The 25,032-nt window shown below is 49.3% G+C and overlaps 1 protein-coding gene across 5 annotated transcripts in view; it reads left to right on the top strand.

Moving 5' to 3' along the window:
• The window catches only part of lzts2a (leucine zipper, putative tumor suppressor 2a), a 223,018-nt gene that overhangs the window by 83,491 nt on the left and 114,495 nt on the right, over positions 1 to 25,032 (top strand). For 3 of the 5 annotated variants that reach the window (XM_072479561.1, XM_072479558.1, XM_072479559.1), the window contains exon 3: positions 12,694 to 12,801. The exons of the other annotated variants lie outside the window; for them this stretch is intronic. The gene's annotated coding sequence lies outside the window, so the exon portion shown is untranslated. The remainder of the gene's footprint in view (positions 1 to 12,693; positions 12,802 to 25,032) is intronic. 5 annotated transcript variants of the gene reach the window in all.

The raw sequence follows: 25,032 nt of genomic DNA, 5'->3' as shown, positions 1-25,032 counted from the left end.
TCAAGTGATAGGGAAACCTCAAGCAGCGATAAAACCAGCGCCCTTAATACCCATTCCCACATTTGAGGAACCTTTTATAAGGGTCCTAATTGATTGTGTAGGTCCGCTTCCTAAAACAAAAAGTGGGAATCAATACCTTTTGTTATAATGGATGTATCTGCTAGGTTTCCAGAGGCCTTTCCGGTACGTAATATTACAGCTCAAAAGATTGTGGAGGAGTTACTTAAATTCTTTACTAGATATGGACTACCCACAGAAATTCAATCGGATCAAGGATCAAATTTTATCTCCAGGTTATTTAAAGAAGTTATGGATAGTTTCGGAATAAAACAATTTAAATCAACTGTGTACCATCCAGAATCGCAGGGAGCGTTAGAAAGGTGGCATCAGACATTAAAGACAATGTTGAGGGCTTATTGTCAAGATTATCCAGAGGATTGGGATAAAGGAATTCCATTCGTACTGTTTGCAATTAGGGATGCACCTAATGAGTCAACCAAATTTAGTCCTTTTGAACTAATTTTTGGTCATGAGGTAAGAGGACCACTTAAATTGATTAAAGAAAAATTGGTGGGTGAGAAATTGGAAGTTACATTATTGGATTACGTGTCAAATTTTAGGGAACGATTAAATAGAGCAGGTGAATTGGCTAGACAACATTTGAAAGTTGCACAAAATGTGATGAAACGGGTCGCGGACAAGAAATCCAAAGTTCGTAGTTCTGCCAGTGGAGATAAAGTTTTAGTGTTGTTACCAGTGGTAGGTGAACCTTTAAAAGCTAGGTTTTGTGGACCGTATCAGATTGAAAGGAAATAAAGTGAGGTGAATTATGTGGTAAAAACACCAGATGGAAGGAAGACTCACTGAGTGTGTCATGTGAATATGCTTAAAAGTACTTTGAAAGGGAAGGAGAGAAAAAGGAGGAGGTTTTAATGATTCTAGCTCACAGTGACGAACCAAATCCAGATGACTGTGAATTTGACATACCTCAAATTAAATTGGAAAATGAGTATGTTCTTAAAAATTGGGATAAATTGTTGAGTTATCTTCCAGAGGAAAAACGAACTGACCAGAAAGAGTTATTGATATCACATGGGCAAGTTTGTGGCGATAAATTGGGAAGTACTAAAATGGCTATACGTGATGTAGATGTGGGAAATGCTGTTCCAACCAAACAACATCCATATAGATTTAACCATTTAAAATTGGCACAGGTTAACAAAGAGATTGAGAGTATGCTTAAAAATGGCATAATTGAAGTGGGTTGCAGCCAATGGAGCTCACCTATAGTGATGGTACCTAAACCAGACGGTACCCAACGGTTGTGTGTGGACTATAGAAAGGTGAATGCAGTTACAAGAACGGACTCTTATCCTATCCCACGTTTGAAGGATTGCATTGAGAAAGTTGGACAATCTGCTTTTATTTCCGACTTCCAGACATGGACAGAACATTTAAAACATCATATGGAGTTATTCGATCGACTTTAGGAGGCGGGTTTGGTGATAAACCGAGCCAAAAGTGAATTTGGAAAAGCCCAAGTCACTTTCCTTGGCCATAAAATTGGACAGGGTCAATTGGTCCCACGGGATGTGAAAACAAAAGTTATTGGGGAGTTTCCTATACCCTCAAGACGAAGGGAAATAATGCGATCACTTGGCATGAATGAATTTGATCAAACCTTTGTGCGAAAGATGTGTAGCGTGGCTGCTCCACTGTTGGAATTGCTGAAGAAATGTAAAAAATTTCAATGGACAGGGGACTTTCAACAGGCATTTGACTGCCTGAAAGCTGTGGTAACCAATGCTCCTGTATTGGAGAATTGCAAGGGGCTGTGTGATCAGATTGAACTACAGTATCTGATTCTAAAGAGAAATGCCGAGGAGTAGAGGAATGGATGGATCGTGCAGAGACTTTCTTGTTCAAAGAGACTGTCAATCGAGAAGGATTTCGGTTGGAGGAAGAAGAACGGGAAAAATGGACTACATTATTATGCCTATTTGCGTGTGTTGGTTTTTTTTTTTAAAAAAAAAATATTTTTACTGTGTGCATTTCTTAATTGATGGTGCAAGGTTAAAAATGAAACCATCTTGAAGTTTTTTATTTTTTATAAAAATAATTTTTATTAAGGTTTTCATAAAATATCAATAACAAAATAAAAAAGGAACCCAACCCCCCCCCCCCCCCCCCCCCCCCCCCCCAGTTGCTGCTGCCATTGACCAATGTCTACCGTTCTGCCAGGAAGTCTAAGAACGGTTGCCACTGCCTAAAGAACCCTTGTACCGACCCTCTCAAGGTGAATTTCACCCTCTCCAACTTAATAAACCCTGCCATATCGTTGATCAAGGATTCCACGCTTGGGGGCCTCGCATCCTTACACTGAAGAAGAATCCTTCGCCGGGCTACCAGGGACGCAAAGGCCAGAATACCGGCCTCTTTCGCCTCCTGCACTCCCGGCTCCTCTGCGACCCCAAATATTGCGAGCCCTCAGCCCGGTCTGACCCTGGATCCTACCACCCTCGACACCGTCCTCGCTACGCCCTTCCAAAATTCCTCCAGCGCTGGGCACGCCCAGAACATATGGGTGTGATTTGCTGGGCTCCCTGAGCACCTAACACACCTGTCCTCACCCCCCAAAAAACCGGCTCATCCTTGTCCCGGTCATGTGTGCCCTGTGCAGCACCTTAAACTGTATGAGGCTGAGCCTCGCGCACGATGAGGAAGAGTTCACCCTCCCTAGGGCATCTGCCCACGTCCCTTCCTCAATCTCCTCTCCCAACTCCTCCTCCCACTTACCTTTCACCTCCACCACCGAGGCCTCCTCCTCCTCCTGCATCACCTGGTAAGTTTCCGAGATCTTCCCCACTCCCACCCACCCCCCCGAGAGCACCCTGTCCTGTACTGTGTGTGGCAGCAGCCGTGGGAATTCCACCACCTGCCGCCTGGCAAACGCCCTTACCTGTAAGTACCTGAAGGTGTTCCCCAGGGGGAGCCCGTACTTCTCCTCCAGCTCACCTAGGCTCGCGAACTTCCTGTCCACAAACAGGTCCCCCAACTTTCGTATCCCTGCCCTGTGCCACCCCGAAAACCCTCCACCTGTTCTCCCTGGGGCGAACCGGTGGTTCCCCCATTTTGGGGTCCACACCGAGGCTCCAACTTCCCCCCTGTGCCGCCTCCACTGCCCCCAGATTTTGAGGGCAGCCGCCACCACCGAGCTTGTGGTATATCTCCTTGGAGAGAATGGCAGCGGCGCCGTTGCCAGCGCCCCCAGACTCGTACCCACACAAGATGCCGTCTCCACCCTTTTCCATGCAGCCCCCTCCCCCTCCATCACCCACTTGCGCACCATCGTCGCATTGGCGGCCCAGTAGTACCCACAGAGGTTGGGCAGCGCCAGCCCCCCCCCCTATCTCTACTCCGCTCCAGGAACACCCTTCTCACCCTCGGAGTCCCTCGCGCCCACACAAACCCCATTATACTCCTGTTGACCCGCCTAAAGAAGGCCTTCGGGATAAACACGGGGAGGCACTGGAACAGGAACAAAAACATTGGGAGCACCGTCATTTTGACTGACTGCACCCTACCCGCCAAGGACAGCGGCAACGCGTCCCACCTCTTGAACTCCTCCTCCATTTGCTCCACCAGCCTTGTGAAATTAAGCCCCCAGCACCTGGCCACCTGGACCCCAAATTCCTGAAGCTCCTCTCTGCCCTTTTTAGTGGGAGCTCGCCAATCCCCCTGTCCTGGTCCCCTGGGTGAACCACGAACAGCTTGCTCTTCCCCATGTTGAGCTTGTACCCCGAGAAATCCCCGAATTCCCTAAGGATCCTCATTATCTCCGGCATTCCCCCCACCGGGACCGCCACATATAGCAGCAAGTCATCCGCATAGAGCGACACCCTATGCTTCTCCCCACCCAGCACCAACCCCCTCCAGTTCCTCGACTCCCTCAGTGCCATAGCCAGGGGTTCAATCACCAGTGCGGACAGGGGACACCCCTGCCTCGTCCCTCGGTGCAACCGAATGTACTCGGACCTCCTCCTGTTTGTGGCCACACTTGCCATCGGGACCTCATACAACAGCCTAACCCACCTGACAAACCCCTCCCCAAACCCAAACCTCTTCAGCACCTCCCACAGGTACCCCCACTCTACCCTATCGAAGGCTTTCTCAGCATCTATCGCCACCACTATCTCCGCCTCCCACTCCCTCGCCGGCATCATGCTAACGTTCAGGAGCCTCCGCACATTCGCGTTCAACTGTCTCCCCTTCACGAACCCCGTCTGGTCTTCATGGATGATCTGCGGCACATAATCCTCAATCCTCATGGCTAAGACCTTCGCCTGCACCTTGGCATCTACATTTAGCAACGAAATTGGTCTGTAAGACCCACACTGCAGGGGATCCTTGTCCCGCTTCAGGATCAAGGTGATCAGTGCCCGGGACATCGTCAGGGATAAAGCCGCCCCCCCCCCCCCTCCCTTGCCTCATTGAAGGTCCTAACTAGCAACGGGCCCAACAGGTCCATATATTTTTTATAGAATTCGACCGGGAAACCGTCCGGCCCCGGTGCCTTCCCCGCCTGCATGCTTCCTATCCCTTCGGTCAGCTCCCCCAGCCCAATCGGGGCCCCCAATCCCGCCACCAGTCCCTCCTCCACCTTCAGAAACTTCAATTGGTCCAGGAAGCGGCCCATCCCTCCTTCCTCCCGTGGGGGCTCGGACCAGTACAATTCCTCATAAAAGTCCCTGAAGACCCCATTGATGCCAACTCCACTCCGCACCACACTCCCTCCCCTGTCCCTAACTCCCCCGATCTCTCTAGCTGCGTCCCGCTTCCGAAGCTGATGCGCCAGCATCCGGCTTGCCTTTTCCCCATACTCGTAAATCGCCCCCTGGGCCTTCCTCCACTGCACCTCCGCCCTCCTGGTGGTCACCAGGTCGAATTCGGCTTGGAGTGGAGGCTGCGCCTCTTCCTCAGCAATCCTTCCTCGGGCTCCTCTGCATACCTCCTGACTACCCTCACCATCTCCCGCACCAGCCTCTCCCCCTCCCCCCCGCTCCCTCCGCTCCTTGTGGGCCCTAATGGAGATCAGCTCTACCCTAACCACCGCCTTCAGCACGTCCCATACCATCCCCACTCGGACTTCCCCGTTACCGTTGGCCTCCGGGTATCTCTCTATACTTCCTCGGACCTGCTCGCTCACCTCCTCGTCCGCCAACAGCCCCACCTCCAAGCACCACAATGGGCGCTGGTCCCTCTCCTCCCCCAGCTCTAAGTCCACCCAATGCGGGGCGAAATGGCTATCGCTGAGTACTCTACTCTCGCTATCAGCGCCCTGCTCAAAATAAAAAAGTCGATTCGGGAATAAGCCTTATGGACATGTGAGAAAAATGAAAATTCCCTAGCCCCTGGCCTTGCAAATCTCCAAGGGTCCACCCCTCCCATCTGGTCCATAAACCCCCTCAGCACTCTAGCCACCGCCGGCTTCCTACCCGTCCTAGACCTGGAGCGATCCAGTGCCGGATCCAGCACCATGTTAAAGTCTCCCCCCATTATCAGGCCCCCCACTTCTAAGTCTTGGATCCAACCCCACATGCGCCGCATAAAACCCGCATCGTCCCAATTCGGGGCATACACATTGACCAGTGCCACCCTCTCTCCCTGCAGCTTACCACTTACCATTACGTACCTACCGCCATTGTCTGCCACAATGCTCGACACCTCGAATGACAGCTTTCCCACTAAGATCGCCACCCCTCGATTTTTGGCATCCAGCCCCGAATGAAACACCTGACCTACCCATCCTTTCCTCAATCTTACCTGGTCTGCCACCTTCAGGTGTGTCTCCTGGAGCATGACCACATCCGCCTTCAGCCCCTTCAGGTGCGCGAACACCCGGGCCCACTTGACCGGCCCATTCAGTCCCCTTACATTCCAGGTTATCAGCCGGATCAGGGGGCTACCCGACCCCCTCACCGTCGACTAGCCATAACCCCTCCTCGGCCAGCCACGCGTCCGCACCCCACGCCCGGCCCGTTCCCCACGGCGGCAACCCCCCCCCCCCCCCCCCCCACTCGCTCCAGCTCCCCCTTGACCATAGCAGCAGCAACCCGATCCCCCCCCGGCTAGGACCCATCCTCGCTGCTTTACTCCCCCCATTGCACTTCCGCAAGTCAGCTGTCTCCTGCTGACCCCGGCCACTCCCGCCTCTCCTTCGACTCCTCCCATTGTGTGACACACCCTCCTCTTCCGTTCCCCATCCACAGGCTCTCCCCCTCCCCCTTCCATCCTAAGCGCGGGAAACAACCCTCGCTTCCCCGCCCCGGCCCCGCCCCCTCCAGTCTTCAGCATGGGAAAAAGCCCGCGCTTTCCACCTACCCGGCCCCGCCACCTCTGACGCAGCTGCTTTTACAGGCCCAGTCTCCTCACCCCCGACCCAGGCCTCCCCCTCCCCCGCGGGGCCGCAACTCACCGCCGGCCACCACCCCTGTTCCATTTGCTTACCCCCCTCCAAGAGCCCCCCCGACCAACCCAACCAAAACAGTGCCCAACCCGCCCTAACCACCCTCACCGACCAGAAAGAGAAAAACACAAAGAAAAAGAAACCAAGAGCAAAGGACCCCCCCTCAAAAAGTAACATATCAACCGCAGTCCCCAAACGCCCATCCCGACCTTCAATCTGTGTCCAACTTCTCGGCCTGAACAAAGGCCCACGCCTCCTCCAGAGACTCAAAATAATGGTGCCTGTCCTTGTAGGTGACCCACAGTCGCGCCGGCTGCAACATGCCAAACTTCACCCCCTTCCTGTGCAACACGGCCTTCGCTCGATTGTACCCGGCCCTCCTCTTCGCCACCTCCGCACTCCAGTCCTGGTATATTCGAACCTCCGCGTTCTCCCACCTGCTGCTCCTCTCCTTCTTGGCCCACCTGAGCACACACTCCCGATCGACAAACCGATGAAACTGCACCAGCACCGCCCGCGGAGGCCCGTTAGCCTTGGGCCTCCTCGCCAGCACTCTATGGGCCCCTTCCAGCTCCAGGGGCCCCTGGAAGGACCCCGCTCCCATCAGCGAGTTCAACATGGTGACCACATAGGCCCCCACGTCCGGCCCGTCCAGCCCCTCCGGGAGGCCCAGAATCCGCAGATTCTTCCGCCTCGACCGATTCTCCATCTCCTCGAACCGCTCCTGCCATTTCTTTTTTTAAAAATATATTTTATTCAAAATTTTTGGCCAACCATAACAGTACATTGTGTATCTTTTACACAGTAATATAACAATATAAATAACAATGGCCAGTTTTTTAAACAAGAAATAAATAATATATAAACAACATCAAAATTAAAAAACAAAACTAAATGGCAACTGCCTTGTCCCAAATAAATACTCTCCAAAAATGCAATTCAGCAGTCCAGTATACAATTACCTATAACAACAACCCATACATATTATACTTATACACTAACATCCCTGAGAGTCCTTCTGGTTCCTCCCCCCCCCCCCCCCCCCCCCCCCGGGTTGCTGCTGCTGTCTTCTTCTTTTCCATTCCCTCTATCTTTCTGTGAGGTATTCGACGAACGGTTGCCACCGCCTGGTGAACCCTTGAGCCGATCCCCTTAGGACGAACTTAATCCGTTCCAACTTTATAAACCCTGCCATGTCATTTATCCAGGTCTCCACACCCGGGGGCTTGGCTTCCTTCCACATCAACAGTATCCTGCGCCGGGCTACTAGGGACGCAAAGGCCAAAACATCAGCCTCTTTCGCCTCCTGCACTCCCGGCTCTTCTGCAACCCCGAATATAGCCAACCCCCAGCTTGGTTCGACCTGGACCCCCACCACCTTCGAAAGCACCTTTGTCACCCCCACCCAAAACCCCTGTAGTGCCGGACATGACCAGAACATGTGGGTGTGATTCGCTGGGCTTCTCGAGCATCTCGCACACCTATCCTCTACTCCAAAAAATTTACTGAGCCGTGCTCCAGTCATATGCGCCCTGTGTAACACCTTAAATTGTATCAGGCTTAGCCTGGCACACGAGGACGATGAGTTTACCCTACTTAGGGCATCAGCCCACAGCCCCTCCTCAATCTCCTCCCCCAGCTCTTCTTCCCATTTCCCTTTCAGCTCATCTACCATAATCTCCCCCTCGTCCCTCATTTCCCTATATATGTCTGATACCTTACCGTCCCCCACCCATGTCTTTGAGATCACTCTGTCCTGCACCTCCTGCGTCGGGAGCTGCGGAATTCCCTCACCTGTTGCCTCGCAAAAGCCCTCAGTTGCATATACCGGAATGCATTCCCTTGGGGCAACCCATATTTTTCGGTCAGTGCTCCCAGAGTTGCAAACGCCCCATCTACAAACAGATCTCTCAATTGTGTTACTCCTGCTCTTTGCCATGTTCCAAATCCCCCATCCATTCCCCCCGGAGCAAACCTATGGTTATTTCTTATCGGGGACCACACCGAGGCTCCCGTCTTTCCCCTATGCCGTCTCCACTGCCCCAAAATTTTCAGAGTAGCCACCACCACTGCTCCTGCCATTTCTTGTGGAGCACCTCGTGCGCCTCCACCTTTACCGCCAGGCCTAAGATCTCGTCCTCGTTGTCAGAGATCTTTTGTCGGGCCTCGTGGATCGCCACCCGCTGGGCCGTCTGTGTCTCCAGCAGCCTATCAATAGAAGCCTTCATCGGCTCTAGCAGGTCCGCTTTAATCTCCCTGAAGCAGCGCTGGATACCCTCCTGTTGCTCCTCCGCCCACTGCAGCCACGCTGCCCGGTCTCCGGCCGCCGCCATTTTGTTCTTCTTCCCTCGCACCTTCTTCGGGTCCACCACCACCTTTTTAGTCGCCCCGCTCCTGGTAAAAGCCATATACTATCGGGGAATTGTTGTAATCTCCTTCCCACACCGGGAAACGTCGGAAAAGTGCCGTTGGGGGCCCTGAAAAGAGCCCAAAAGTCCGTTTTTGCGGGAGCCGCCGAATGTGCGACTTAGCTCCGCATAGCCGCAACCGGAAGTCAAACCATCTTGAAGTTGATGGGGTTTTATTTCTTGGGGGCGGGGGGGGGGGGGGGGGGGGGGAGGTGTCATGTGAGAGTACCTTTAAGAAATGGATGTTTAAGCAATGTACCTTTAAGAAATGGAGCTGATCATATTACTGACATGATGTCAGAGGGTGGGAGGAGCTGAGCTGAGCTCACTTCTGCTTTTGGTTTCAGTTTGAGGAGAAAGCTGGGAGTGTCTGTGTGTTTTGCTGAGAGCTGCAGGAAGAAACCGAGCGGGTCTGTGGGTGTCTGCAATCCAAAGACTATAAATATATTGAATGTAACCTCATGTCTGTTTTGATGTTTTGAAGCCTTTTGGATTTTTAAAGGAACAGTTTGAAGGATTATTTAGGGTTGTAGTCTTTTGGGGTTCTCTTTGAAGTAATGGGTGTTAAGATATTCAATGTTTGTTTTTCAAAGGTTAAATTGAGTTCATAGAATAAACATTGTTTTGTTTTAAAAACCATTTGTCCATAATTGCTGTATCACACCTGGAGAGTGCGCCGTGTGCTTCCCACACCACAATCTATTAAAAGTCGTGGGTCGGTTGAACTCCATGGAACACTTTGGGGTTCTGTAAACCTGGAACCCATAACAGATCTCCGGGGGCGGGGTTATCCTTTTGGTGCCAGTCCGCGGTGTGGGTCCGCCATGTCGCGCGGGGCGGCTGGCACAGGCCGCCGCCATGCGCATGCGCAGATCCTCAACCGGGGGTGCAGGGCCCCGCATCGGCAGCCAGAGCTGCGAGGATTACTCCGGGGCCCTGCTACCCCCCTTCAGGTAGGAGAATCACCCTGGACTTTCTTCAGGAAAGTCAAGAGTGAAACGCCGCATTTTGACGCTGGAGTGGGGACATAGCCACATTATTGGAGAATCCCGCCCCGGTTCTTTTTCTATAAACTGTGGAATCTCACGATCTCCGCACAAGGTGCATCTCCAGAATGAGGCTTCATTTGAAGTGAGCGATGGACCTGGTCCGCTGGGGGAGGGAGTTTCTGCCCTCAGGCCCCTCCGTTAACCTCACAATACCAATGCTCTGCCTCCTGCGTCCATTCTCCAGGTCATTCAGTCTGGTTTTTAACAATTGGTTGCCTTCAACCACTGAAGCAGTATCGGGCTCCAGAGAGGTGAGCACATTGCTGTGATCCATGCTCTTGAGCGCGGCTCCATCAGCTTCAGCGGTCTTACTTGTGGTTTCAAGGGGCAAATGAAGGGGGTGAGGGGGGGGGGGCAAGGCTTCTTCAATTGATCTTGTAAGATCCACCGACGAGTTTTGTTTGTGTTTATCAAGCTTGTTCGCCAAAATGCTGGTGAGAGCCTGGGCCGTTAATGGAGTGGCTGGAGAGGAAGATGCTGCATCTGCCATCTTACCTCCAGCTGATCCCGAGGTTCAGCTCAAGTATTCCTTAGCTCTGCCTCCCTTGGGCATCACAGAGAAGGGAGAACTCTTCCCTGCTAAATTTCCAGAACTCCTGAAAAGTAAAAGATTTGTAGCGCCAGGAAAAAGGGGCAAAATGATCAGCTTTCCAGTGGAAGCCACCTGGTCTTCACTTCACATTGCCTCACCGAATGTCCTGGTTGGTGCACTCATGCATCCGATTGCATTCGTTTCACTCCGAGGGAAGTGCATCTTTGGAATTCTCTTCCCCAGAGGGCAGTGGAGTCTCAGTTATTGAGAACGCTCAAGATCGAGATCAGGGTCTCCGGTTCGATTCCCGACTCTGTGCGGAGTCTGCATGTTCTCCCCGTGTCTGCGTGGGTTTCCTCCAGGTGCTCTGGTTTTCTTCCCGGATTGGGTCACTGCCTGTGCGGAGTCTACATGTTCTCCCCGTGTCTGCGTGGGTTTCCTCCGGGCGCTCCGGTTTCCTCCCACAAGTCCCGAAAGACGTGCTGTTAGGTAATTTGGACATTCTGAATTCTCCCTCCGTGTACCCGAACAGGCGCCGGAGTGTGGCGACGAGGGGCTTTTCACAGTAACTTCATTGCAGTGTTCATGTAAGCCTACTTGTGACAATAAAGATTATTAAGAAAGGCCAGAAGAGAGGGGGTAAATCAGTTAATATTGTATCGTGGCAACACACATCCTTTTGCATGCATGCTGTAGTCTGGAGCTACGGGCAATGATGGTAGCGGCTCCAAAGTTCTTTCCATCACCTGGTTGACCAGGAATTTCTCCTGCTCTTACCGCCCGCCATTGCGATGTGTTGGAAGGATTTTGCAGGTCTCAGCCTGTTTGGCCGCATTGTGAACGCACCTTCCTTGGCCATGACGTCCTGGGCTGGGACTTGAACCCGCAGCTTCTGGCTCAAAGGCAGGGAAGCTACCCAGCATGTCATAAGACACCCTAGTATTGTCCAAATAACCCTGAACCTGGTTTATAAAAAACCTGGAAGACTGGAGCTGAGGAGGGAAGCAGCTCCACAATTTTTCAGGCCGTGATATAGGGACTGGAATGACTTCTGGAGTTCAGCACAGTGAGTATTAACCAGCTAGGTTAAATGTTTCTGCTGCATAATCTATGAAATTAGATGTAATTTTAATATCAAAATGCAGTTATATATAGACCATTTATATTTTGCATTCACCAAAATGAATGAGGAATTAGTGGCAGCGCAGATCTTTATTCGGGGGTGTGGGGCTACCTAAAGCCTCACTTTAGCTCCAGGGTCCCAGGTTCGATTCCCGGCAGGGTCACGTTCTCCCTGTATCTGCGTGGGTTTCCTCCGGGTGCTCCGGTTTCCTCCCACAGTCCAAAGATGTGCGGGTTAGGTGGATTGGCCATGCTAAATTGCCCTCAAGTGTCCAAAAAATGTTAAGTGGGGGTTATTGGGTTACGGGGATAGGGTAGGTACGTGGGCTTCAGTAAGGTGCTCTTTGTAAGGGCTGGTGCAGACTCAATGGGCTGAATGGCCTTCTTCGGCACTGTAAATTCTATGATTCTATGAACCTCTGACCTTCAGTGCATAGTTGCGTCTTCAACCTCGTAAATCTTTTGACTCGCCAACGATGCCCACAGCCCATGGTTAAAAATCTCCTCTACACCCTCTCCAAGGCCTTGACGTCCTTCCTAAAATGTGCTGCCAGAATTGAACATGTGAGCCCAGCTGAGGCCTAACCAGGTAGCGGCGAGGAGGAATTTCTTCTCCGAGGATAGTGAATCTGTGCAAATTCTTTGCCGCAGAGGGCTGTGGCGGAGCAGACCCGATGGGCTGAATGGCCTACTTCTACTCGTATGGTCTTATAAAAGTTTTTCTTGCTATTGGTGGCAGCATCCCTACTTTGAAAAAGATGTTTTCGGATCGGTGACCAGGTGTTTGGTCAAAGGGCTGGGATTTAGGGAGTGGCTTCAAGGAGGAGAGAGGTGGAGAGGTGCAGTGGTTTAAGGGGACAGGTCCAGAACGTGGTGCCTGAGCAGCTGAAGGTGCGACTTCTGCTGGTGGAAGGATGAAACATGGGGTTACACAAGAGGCTAGGATTGGAGGAGCGCAGGGACGTCAAGAGGGTTGTGCGGCCAGAGGAAATGACAGAGAAAGCCTGGGCCGAGCCCAAGGAGGGATTTCAACACAAACATGAGAATTTTAAACAACTGAATATTATAGTCTATGGTTTGATTTCCATTTTGAACACTATTTGGATCTCTCTTCAGTTAACTTGTGGCCTGGTCTGGATTGGGATGGTTTCCAACTACTTAACGAGAGACGTGGGTCTAACTCCAGTACATTTCTTCAAAATCTCCTTTATTCTCAGCTTCTAGGTAAGTACATCTCTTTCTAGTACATGCTATCTCTCCTTAGTCTCTTGTACATGACTGCTGATGTGATTGTTACACCATGATACATATCACTATCTCATTAACATAACTATCAACCAGTTATTCTACATATACCCTCAGTTGAGATGCAGTCCACGATTGGGAAATGTGCGGATCATATGCACTTTAATAGTTGACCATTAGGACATTCCTGTGACAATTGTTTCAGTATATGTGTATTTTTTGAGGTCCATTCTGTGACCCCTTTATACATTAGACTAACACAGAAGGATGAATCTAGAATTGTTTTTCTGATATTGACTGAAGGATGACGTACTGAATCCTGGGAAACAATTTGACATTTTCAGATGTCTGTTGATGACTCTATGCAGGAGGTGGTGGTATTCAGGTCCAGACAGCATTTTTGAATGAAGGTCAGTTGGGAAGAGAGGTCAAATACCAAAGGTCAGGAATTGTGACATCCGTCATATGTGGCTGCATTGACTGGAACTTTCTTTGCTCTGTGAGTTCCTTCCGCTGGAGGACACAGCAGGCCCCTGCTCATTAAGCTGGCTTGTCTGAAGCCTGGCTTTGGCTACAGCGGCACTCTGAGACTTGACCTAGCAGGTCACAGTGGACAGATAAACAAGAGACTTGTCCGTTCCATCTGAATTTGGGTGCGATGGTCAACCCACGAATTGAACCTTGTGTTGGTGGATACAAATGGCTTCAGTTTGAATCTTATTTTGCTTTGCGTTGGGCTTTACTGCAGAGAGGTACGCTGGGGGGAAATGGGGGTGGCGGCCTGGCTGGGGGACTTGTGTGACTTTCTTCAACTGGAAAAGGTCAAGTCCGAATTAAGGGATTCAGCGGAGGTCTCCAAGGCAAGATGGGGATGTTCGTGGCTGTGTTTGAGGAGCTGTTCGTCGCAGGGGAAGGGGGGGGGTGGGTGAAAAAGGGAAAATGTGTACAAACTGTAAGTTGTGAGTTGGGGACTTTGTTCCCCGAATTGTTTATGTTTTGTAACCTTTTATATACGTTTGGAATTTAAATTTTTTTTTAAAAAAAGGACTTTTGTCTCATTTCCACAAACTGTCCTCAATTACGAACCCCCTTCCAGGGCACGCACAAGGATTGTGAAAGCAGCAGAACAGATTCACTGAGACAAGAAAAGTGTGAAGGGGCCAATAGACACACAGCTTACAAGCAGAAACACAGAACATGTCACACCAATAAAAATAGCAACAAAGAGAAGAGCATACAGATGTATCCCTCGTCAAAAAAAAAAACCCCAAGACCAGATTTTGAATTCACTGCACGTGCGCACAGATCAAATCGCACTGCTAAGCTCCAGACGTTTGAATGCAGGGCACATACATTTATAAAGAGATCAGTCCCGAGGCTGCGCTGCAGGAGGAGGAGCATTCAGCTACACAGCAAAGCTTCACTCACTGCGCCCCTTATTCCAAATACTCTCCATTGAGCACTTTCTTGTGTTCAATTATTTTTCCTTTGCAGCCTTGTCTGCAAGCCAGCCCTTGCCCAGATCATCATTAACCCAGCACTAATTGTCTGGGCTAATTTCAATGTAAACATTCTCCATCAAGTACTTAGATGCTGCTGCGTTGGAGCAAACAGTAGCGTCATACCCAGTGGCGGCATCCAGGCACCCCATGGCACCCCGCCACCTCGTACCAAAATCAGAACCCCCAAATCATAAACCCAATATTGGCACCGTGGCACCTCATTCATGACATTTCCTACCTAACATTCACACCCCACCACCTCAGACTGACGGTGGCCGCCTAAACATTACACACCCAACACTAGCACCCCAACATTTGTGCCCACCACCCAATAGTGCCACCCTGACCTCACACACGGGAGCAGCCGTTTACCTGAGTAGCTTCCTGATCACAAGCAGTCTCAGACCTTAACGTGCCAAGTAAACAGATTTGTAACCCTAGTAATTCATTATAACGTAGGTTGAACAACTAAAGCGTTCTCTTCCGCAACAATTTTGGATACGTCCAAATCTATAACCGTGTTGCTTTTCACAATTCAGGTGGACGCAATTTAAACATTCACAAGCTGATTGAAATGCTAAGGATAATGCTTAAAAAATAGCAGCCATATAGCAGCTGAAAACAAACCTTCAACTCTCTTATTTCCACCTTTGCGGCTCGTGGCCAAGTTCTTTGCCAGTTGTTTTGTTCTCAGCACCCCTCTCTCTCTCCCCCCTTCCCCAATAGCTTTGTGTTAAAGGATAGAACTCGCAAGGCAGTGAAAACCTATCAGGGTAGCAAGATGGTGCAGAAGCTGTCTGATAATGCCCGTCTTACTCACTCCCCATTCACAGTACATCAGCAAGGAGACGGCTGGTTTCTAAGGACTGATTTACTGAGGTGCGTAACTTTTACTAGCACATTAAACCCACTCTAGCAATACTCACTGTGAGTATTGGGGACACTTTGTTTCGGAGGAACCACATAGGTATGAAAGATGGATCCAAATAAAACTGTCTTCAAAGGACATCCTAACTGTAAAAGCTAGCCCGCTCATTACATCCCCACTGAACTCCAAGAAGCATGATTCCAACACACAGCTATTCCTGCTATGTAGAAGTGACCCCATTTATCACCGTCTAGAATAGAAGAGCAGATTATTTATAGATTTTAAAAGGTTGTTACATTCATTCATGGGTTGTGGGCGTCATTATCAAAACCAGCATTTCCTGCCCATGCCTAATTTCCCTCGAGAATGTCACAGTGAGTCACCTTCTGCCGTACAACTCAGCGGCTCAATAGACTGTTTCAGAGGGCATTGAAGAGTCAGCCACATTGTTGTGGGTCTGGAGCCCTCTTTAGGCCAGACCAAGGGAGGTAATGGTGTAGTGGTATTGTCACTGGACTAGTAATCTGGATACCCAGGGTAATGCTCTGGGGACCCCGGTTCAAATCCCACCACAGCAGTCGTCGAAATTTGAAATCTGGAATTGAAAGTCTAACGATGACCATGAAACCATTGTCAATTTTTGTAAAACTCATGTCCTTTAGGGAAGGAAATCTGCCGTCCTTACCTGGCCTGACCTATATGTGACTCCAGACCCACAGTACTGTGGTTAATTATTAACTGCTCTCAGTTCACGGCAAGTAGGGATGGACAATAAATGCAGGCCCAGCTACGATGCCCACATGCCATGAACGAATACTGTTAAAACAAAAACGACAACAGATTTCCCCCCGAAAGGACATTAGTGATCTAGTCGGGTTTTTACAGCAGTCTGGCAGTTTAATCATCACCATTACTGAAATTGGCTCTATATCCTAAATGTATTACAACCTGGTGGGATTTGAACTCCCGTCTCGAGTAGTCCAGGTCCCAGGATTACTAATTTAATAGCATAACCACCATGGATCACCATGCATCACAGGTTGCCTACCAAAATTCAGACCAACATGAATATGGTTAACTGTGCCGATAATAACCAGAGCTCCCTTAATTGGACCCCAAGTTATTATTATAGGTGAAGGAAAAAGACTTACCTTTTTGTAGCGCCTTTCGTGGCCTCAGGATGTCCAGGATGCTTTGCAGATTAAGGAGTACCTTTTGAAGAACAGTCACTGTTGTAATGCAGGAAACATGGCAGGGAATTTGTGCGCAGCAAGCTCCCACAATCAGCAATGTGATAATGAATGGATTCTGTAAATGTATTTTCGTGCTGTTTAATTGAGGGATGAATACTGACCAGGGGGAGGACTCTACTGCCCTTCTTTGGAAAGGCACCACAGGATCTTTTTACATCCACCTGGGATGGCGGGCAGGGCCTGGCTTTAATGTCTAATTCCGAAAAATGCAGCGCTTCCAACAGCAGGGCGCACCCTCGCCACTGAACAGGGGCGCCGAGCAGATGGCGTGCTCAAGTTCCTGGACGGAGATTTGATCCACCCCCCCCAAACATTCTGACTCAGAGGTGGGAACGCTACCCACTGAGCTGCAGCTGGCAGCAAGGGGATTGTGTTGCAAGCTTAACTGCTTCCCTCCTCCCCTGTATACGCACACCCTGAGCCTCGCTGCGGCTACTTGCAAAGTACCAGCTGCAGCCAGCTCAAATGTCTTTCATGCACCCGGTGTTTACACGAGAGTTCCCTCTCCAGCTGACAACATCACAGGAAAATGATTGAGTTCTGAAGGAGGGGAACTTTTCTGTTATGAAGCCAATTGCATTCAAAATATATCAAGTGTCTCAATTTTGGGCCTCTTTTATTTATTTTTTCTCTCTCTCCAGGTTTTCTTTTCCCTTTTCCGTGAACAGGTTGAAACAAATTGACCTTGGTGCAGCACTGACCTCAGGATATCACGGAGCACTACCCAGTTATTATTTGGCATGCTTTTAGGTGGCGGCCATTTTGTCTACCCCAATGCCGGAAAGGAGGTGAAGCCGATTGGCCCGGAGTTTTTGCTCAAATTCTAACAATCCCACCACCTCGAGAATTTCTTTGTGTCGCCTGTGGTACAAGTGTTGAATTTTAATATGCCAACCAGATAGTGTATACTGTTATGGGCGAGGCGTTTTCAGAACCCCAAAATGTATCATGAAGTTCAACCAACCTCCCCCTTTAATGTATTTGTTGCTTTTCCTAGCACATGGCTTGTTCCCTAGGTGTGGGATTACAATTATGGACACGTGGGTTTTTAAACACAAAACAATGTTTATTCTATGAACTCAACTTAACCTTTTAAATAAACATTGGATCACTTAACACCCCTTACTTCAAAGATAACTCTGAAAATTTTACAACTCTAAATAATCCTTCAGTTATTCCTTTCAACATCCAAGAGAGACTTAACACCTTTAAACAGAATCACATCAGGTTAAAGGCTTTACTATTATGAGTTTAAATCACCCTAATGATCCAGAGATAGTCTTTCATGGCAGAGATCCAGCTCACTGCAAACACAGACACTCCTAAGCTCTTTTCAAACTGCAAACTAAACTGCAAAATGGCTGATCTAAAGCCCAGCTCCACCCACTCTCTGACATCACTGCATTTTCTTAAAGGTACATTGCGTAAACATCCATTTCTTAAAGACACTCTCACATGACACTACTTCATCACCAGGAAGTGATGCAACAACCCATGACTTGCTTTCTCTCTCTCTCGCAGTCCCGTGTAAGATGTGTCTCAATGAAGTTCCTGTTTTACATACCTCAGCTGGCCCAGTAAATATTCTGTATTTATCCAACAGTACCAGGCGTGTTCCATTTCCTGGCCAAGTGTACCAAACAAAAATAATTGAAACAGGGCCCAGAGACAAAATGCTGTGACATTGTGATTTCATAGAACCATGCAGTGCCGAAAGAGGCCATTCGGCCTATCGAGTCTGCCCCGATACTCTAAAAGAGCACCCGACCTAAATCTACTCCCCCGCCCACCCCACCCTATCCCTGTAAATCCTTGGACACTCGGGGGCAATTTAGCACGGCCAATCCACCGAACCTTAGTAGGAAGGGTGCTCCCCTGTCACATGAGATGGCAGCATGGTAGCATAGTGGCTAGTACTACGGCTTCACAGCGCCAGGGTCCCAGGTTCGATTCCAGGCTTGGGTCACTGTCTGTGCGGAGTCTGCACGTTCTCCCCGTGTCTGCGTGGGTTTCCTCCCACAGTCCAAAGATGTGCAGGTTACGTGGATTGGTCATGCTGAATTGCCCTTAGGTTAGATGGGGTTGCTGGATTACAGGGAATGGGTGGAGGTGTGGGCTTAAGTAGGGTGCTCTTTACAAGAGCCGGTGCAGACTTGATGGGCCGAATGGCCTCCTTCTGCACTGTAAATTCTATGATCTATGGGAGAACAGAATGGTCGCTGTTTGCATTCAGAACGGTTGCTTGAAGCTATCCCTGACGCTGGAGGTATCTCAGTAACCGGTTGTGTGAAAAGTACTTCATTGGCTGTAACATGCCTTGGGATGACCATGAAAGGTGCTATGTAAATGCAGGTTCCTCCTTGGCCGAAGCAAAATTTCCCAGAGTCTCTCTGTTTACTGGGGCTGTTTAGCACAGGGCTAAATCGCTGGCTTTGAAAGCAGACCAAGGCAGGCCAGCAGCACGGTTCAATTCCCACACCAGCCTCCCCGAACAGGCGCCGGAATGGGGCGACTAGGGGCTTTTCACAGTAACTTCATTTGAAGCCTACTTGTGACAATAAGCGATTTTCATTCATTTCATTCATCCCGAGACTGGAACTCAGGTTTGCTGCTGTCGGTGAATTGCGGAAAGTTCATTCTGGGATTGCTGGCAGCTGCACATGACTGTGGAAGCATGACACAGAGAAAACAGCCAAAAGAAAACGAGTACTCTTCTCGAAAGTGTTGAAATACATCGCCGATCCCTGGGGAGTTCTGAGAATATTCTCCTGGAGTGTTCTGATTGCACACATTTTTCCTTCAACCACTGGAAACGCGTGGTCCAGTATCCCAACTATTTATTGTCTTGACTGCTTGTTATTAGGTTAACCTCAAAAGGGAATTGCCTTCGTTCTGTGAGAGAGAAGGATCTTGCTAATGGAAAGTGAAACAAAAGGTGCCAAGGTAGACACCCAGGGCCTTTTTGAATGAATTTTGCACCCCCCCCCCCCCCCCCCCCCCCCCCCCACCCTGCCTTTCGTTCAGAGGAAATGTTTGATTGAGCAGGTGCCGGAGTAATGTGAGGATTAGTGGGATGAGGGGCAGGGGGAAGAGATGGAAAACGCAGTCAGCTTTCACCCTCCCCCCCTCCCCACCGCAGATTCTTAAACTGCTGAGCGCTCAGGAACCACTTAACAAGATGTTTCCCAGGTCGGAATTTTGACTGTTTCCGACCCGAGGTTGGTGTGAATGAAACCTAAAAGCAAAAAAAAAAACTGCAGACCAGACCAAGTATTTTCACCTCTTGACGGGCCCACACATCGAGCTTTTGCTTTTGAAGTGTTCTGGTTTAAGTGCCAGCGATGGCAATTGTGCATCACCAACTTGTGCTCTGCCTGCCCGCCTGTAACTAAAATTCATCTTCAGTGGAAGCTCTTTCTGCCAAAGGAACCTTGTGTTCCATCAGAAACATCCCCACTCCATGTAATTTGGATGTGGAGATGCCGGCGTTGGACTGGGGTGAGCACAGTAAGAAGTCTTACGACACCAGGTTAAGGTCCATGGGCCAGCATGGTTGAACATTAACCCGCACAGGGGCATATCTGTAACACTGCTAATACTCCACGTTGGCATTGGCAGTCTCCTGGCAGAACGTGCCCTGAAAGTGCCATGCCTATGTAGAAAAGAGTTTTCAAAGCAGCCTCGGGGGAATCACCAGAGTGGAAGAGGCAGGGGTAATGGCAATTGCCAGCAGTTAGGCCCAGACTTAGGATTAAAAAGGGGTGGGAAAAATTTGATTCTTGGCTTGTGCCTCAGAACTACACAGGCAGCACATTTAGTCACAAAATGACTCTATCCCCACGACCCTGAATTCTGGCCTCTTGACTCATCACTCCACTATTGGCTTTTGTGCCTTCAACTGGCTTGACCTCAAGCTCTGAAATTCCCTCCCACTGCTTCGAGAGGCTCTTTAAAACCTGCCGATTTGCCATGTTTGTAGGCCGCCTATCCTAATATGCCCCTTTGTAGCTCAATTCTGCCTGATAAATCTCCTGTGAAACATCTTGGGACATCAAAGGCATCATATGAATGCTGGTTGTTGTTGTTACAAATAATTGGATGATTCTGGCCGTAAGCAGCCCCCCGAACTGGTTGTAGCCTCCAGTCTGTGTGGAAGGCTGTCACTGGACGGTCCTGTGTTCCAATCTATGGTAGCTACCTTCACAGCGCCAGGGTCCCAGGTTCGATTCCCGGCTTGGGTCAGTGTCTGGGTGGAGTCTGCACGTTCTCCCCGTGTCTGCGTGGGTTTCCTCCGGGTGCTCCGGTTTCCTCCCACAAGTCCCGAAAGACGTGCTCGTTAGGTGAATTGGACATTCTGAATTCTCTCTCAGTGTATCCGAACAGGCGCCGGAGTGTGGCGACGGGGGGATTTTCACAGTAACTTCATTGCAGTGTTAATGTAAGCCTACTTGTGACAATAATAAAGATTATTATTATCTGAACCGTCTCCAGTTCTGAGGGCATTCCTCCCTTTTTGCCCCCTTTTAATCATCAACCCCCCCCCCCCACCCTGCCCCCATTCAGGCGAGACCGCAGTGAGCCTGTCAAGGTCTGCCCTCGTAGCAATCACCCGCATCTCCACGGTTTCTAGATTCTGCCACGGTTAAGAAACACGATCTCCTGAAATTCTGAATTTTGTGATCCGTGCGATGCCACTAATCCATAGCAACTGTCTATACAGAAAAATAAACAAGAATTTCAGGAGAAAAGGTGGGTGGCGGACGGTGTTACTCTCTTTGAGCTCCCCGCGATGTCTTAAGCTGAAGGAGTTTCAGAATGTCATTGTCCCATTGGGGAGGGCGGAGAGGGTAGGATTTATGGCAACATGTTCTAGCTGTTCGCTGAAGCCGTCTATTCTCAGTTCCCTGGTAGCCTACAGCCACGCTTACATTGATGTTTAATTACAGCTCTAACTGTCTAATATGTGCATGAATCATGTAACTCCCTCAGTCTTCTCTGATGAGAATATTCTCTAATGGCTCCATTAAATGCAATCTTTCAAAGCTTCCTGGGAATTTATTAAAGAGGTGCAGGCGACTGCAAGGGAACAGTTGTGCCAGGAGCAATCCTGCATTGAAATCCCCAAGTTTAAAATGTCTGTACGTTCTTGCTGAAGACGTTCTACCTTTTCCGTTGGAAATCTCGAGCAAGTTATTGAAATAAGGATTTAATTTTTTTTAAAAAGAATCAACGAGGGACTACATGAGAGCGAGGAAGAGGGCTTCTAATTAAAATTATCTCCCTGAATAATCAACTCCTCCTGCTTCCAGTTACCCAGGCGTGCTCGGTTGTCAGTTGCTTCATCAGTTAGCCTAGCTTTGGGCCTTGGCTAGGTGCAGCAGAGTGGGATAAACAGATTAACGAGATTGGTTCCATCAAGGTTGGCTTGCTGATGGGCCTGGAGGATTCAGCCGAGTGAAGCTGGTGCGGAATGTAAACTGAAATAACCCCCTCGCTGAACATTCTCGGTCCAGCACTGCTTCAGAAGTGGGGGCTGACGAGGCAGGCCAGATCAGGGGCGGGATTCTCTGACCCTCCGCGCCGAAATCGCGCTCGGCATGGGGGCGAAGAATTACCCAAAATAGGCTCCCACGCCGGCACGCGATTCTCTGCCGACCGGAGGATCACCGCCAGACTGGAGAATCGGCACCAGTCGCACATGCGTGATCGACGCACCGCCAGTCAGGTGCCGATGAAAGCGGCCCCCGCGGCTGTTCAAAATCACAAAGGTGCTTTGCTGCACATTGTTTCCTTTGCTTTTCCTTTGGCCACACCTCTAGTCGCTCTGTGTTTCTGTGAAGTTACATACACCTCTAGAAATATTTCATAGTAATCCTTTTATTTCCTGTAACTAGATCCCACAAACAGCAACAAGACAAATAACGAGACCGGTTGAGCTGTTTTTTTTTTTTGTTTTGGTGATTGTGTTTGGGGGTGGAATGTTGGCCAGGACTCTGGGAGAACTCCATTATTGATCTTCCTTCAAATGGTGCCGCAAAGTCCTTGACATTAACCTGATGATCCGAGGAGTCAAGTACCGTAATTCCTCCGTCCTGAACGGGAGTTTTGACCTGAACTATAAGCTTGAGTCCCCTAAAGGGGCCAAATTAATTCTCTAACCAGATTCAGAGATACGAATGCTGTTCAATTGAAGTCCCGAAAGAAGTGCTGTGAATTCGGTGAATTGAACATTCTGAATTCTCCCTCCGTGTGCCCGAACAGGCGCCGGAATGTGGCGACTCGGGGATTTTCACAGTAACTTTATTGCAGTATTAATGTAAGCCTACTTGTGACAATAAAGATTATTATTATGACTATTTGTCACGAGAGGTAGGATTGGAGTTCTAAATCGCAATCGACGTACCAAACTTATTTATTTATTTTTCTTTTTTTAAATACATTTAATGTACCCAATTGTTTTTTCCAATTAAGGGGAAATTTAGTGTGACCAATCCACCTACCTTGCACATCTTTGGGTTATGGGGGTGAGACCCACGCAGACACGGGAAGAATGTACCAACTCCACGCGGACAGAGTCCCGGGGCCAGGATTGAACCCGGGTCCTCGGCAGCAGTGCTAACCGCTGCTCCACTGTGCCACCCAACCAAACCTATTTGAACCAAGAAGGCCAAAACTTAGACGTTCTCGCCTTGAATAAACACCGAGTGAATTTGTTGCCTTTCTCATGTGGTGTATTCAAACGGAAACTAGATAAACATGTCCGGGAGAAAGGAAGAGAAGGATACGCTGAGAGGGTTGGATGAAGAAGGGTGGGAGGACGAACATTTGGAGCAGATTGTATTTGGCCTAATGACCTGTTTCTGCGGGATGAATAAACATGTTTTTATATGTCTAAATTGCTTTCCCCCTTCATAATCTCCTGGTCCTTGGTAATAAGTGAAAGGAAATGAATCAAAATTAAAAAGTCCACACATGGCGGATATTGCCTTTTGAAAAAAAAAGATATAGAGATTTAGAAGGAAGGAGGCTCTTTTTTTAATATGAAAGGGAATGGTAATGAGCAGATCTGGCAGTTCTGTTATTGCAGATTTTATCGCCCTCCTGTAGAATCAAGGACATGTCAGCAAGTAAGTAACAAGGGATTGGACAGGAAGATTAATTGTAGGCAGAGATCAATGTGGAAAATCAGGAGGAAATGAAGGTTCTGAGTTTCAGGTTGAAAGCTGCCATGGCTTTCTTTTGACAAAGCAAGACTATTTATTGGACTGACGAACTCCACTGACCACAAAGAAGATCAAAGGCCCTGGCCAGCTGAGGTGTTATTCATTTATTGTCTCTAATCTTTACTCGTCTGTTTCCTCGCTTGAGCAATATGAGCTGAATAATAAAAGGGCAGGGCCCCTGTTTATGTGCGAGATTTTGATTCTGGGTTGTACCCTTTAGGAGTCCAAATGTTTTACGAGGCAGCATAAACTTCCACACCTGAAAATCCATGCGTTCAGAACATACCATTATGCACCAGCTGTGGCTGAGTTGGTGGCACTCTCGTCGTGAGTCATGAGGTTGTGGGTTGAGGCCCCACTACACTTAAGATGCACTTCGCTGCAACTAACTTAAATGCAGTCAACTGGGAGTGATTCAGTGCATGCTTTTTTGTATTCATTTATGGGATGTGGGTGTGACTGGCTGAGCCAGTATTTATTGCCCATCCCGAGTTGCCCTTGAGAATCATAGAATCATAGAATTTACAGTGCAGAAGGAGGCCATTCGGCCCATCGAGTCTGCACCGGCTTTTGGAAAGAGCACCCTACTCAACCCCACATCTCCACCCTATCTCCAAAACCCTGCAACCCCATCTAATATAAGGTCAATTTGGCATTGCCAATCCACCCAACCTGCACATCTTTGGACTGCAGGAGGAAACCGGAGTACCTGGAGGAAACCCACGCAGACGCAGAGAGAACATGCAGACTCCGCACAGTGACCCAAACGAGAATCGAACCCGGGACCCTGGCGCTGTGAAGCCATAGTGCTAACCACTATGCAACCGTGCTGCCAAGAAGGTGGTGGCTAGCTGCCTTCTTGAACCGATGCAGCCCCTGAGGTGTAGGTGCACCTCCTGTGCTGTTAGTGAAGGAGTTCCAGGATTTTAACCCAGCGACAGTGAAGGAACGGCAATATATTTTGAAGTCAGAATGGTGAATGACTTGGGAGGGGAACTTCCAGGTGGAGGTGTTCCCAGGTATCTGCTGAACTTGTCCTGCTCGATAGTAGCGATTGTGGGTTTGGAAGCTGCTGTCTAATTAGTGTTGGTGAGTTCCTGCAGTGCAAACTATAGATGGTACACATTGCTGCCACTGTGCATTGGTGGTGGAGGGGGTGAGTGTTTGTGGAAGGGGGAGCAATCAAGCGGGCTGCTTTGTCCTGGATGGTGTCAGGCTTCTTGTTGTTGTTGGAGCTGCACTCATCCAGGCAAGTGAAGAGTATTCCATCACACTCCTGGCCCTGGAGATAGATGGTGGATAGGCTTTGGGGGGTCAGGAGGTGAGTTACTTGCTTCCGGATGCCGCGCCTCGGACCAGCTCAG

The sequence above is a fragment of the Scyliorhinus torazame genome, chromosome 16 (assembly GCF_047496885.1).
Source record: "Scyliorhinus torazame isolate Kashiwa2021f chromosome 16, sScyTor2.1, whole genome shotgun sequence".
Lineage (NCBI taxonomy): Eukaryota > Metazoa > Chordata > Chondrichthyes > Carcharhiniformes > Scyliorhinidae > Scyliorhinus > Scyliorhinus torazame.
Note: the sequence above shows the minus strand (reverse complement) of the source record. Positions and strands in the feature narration are given on the sequence as shown.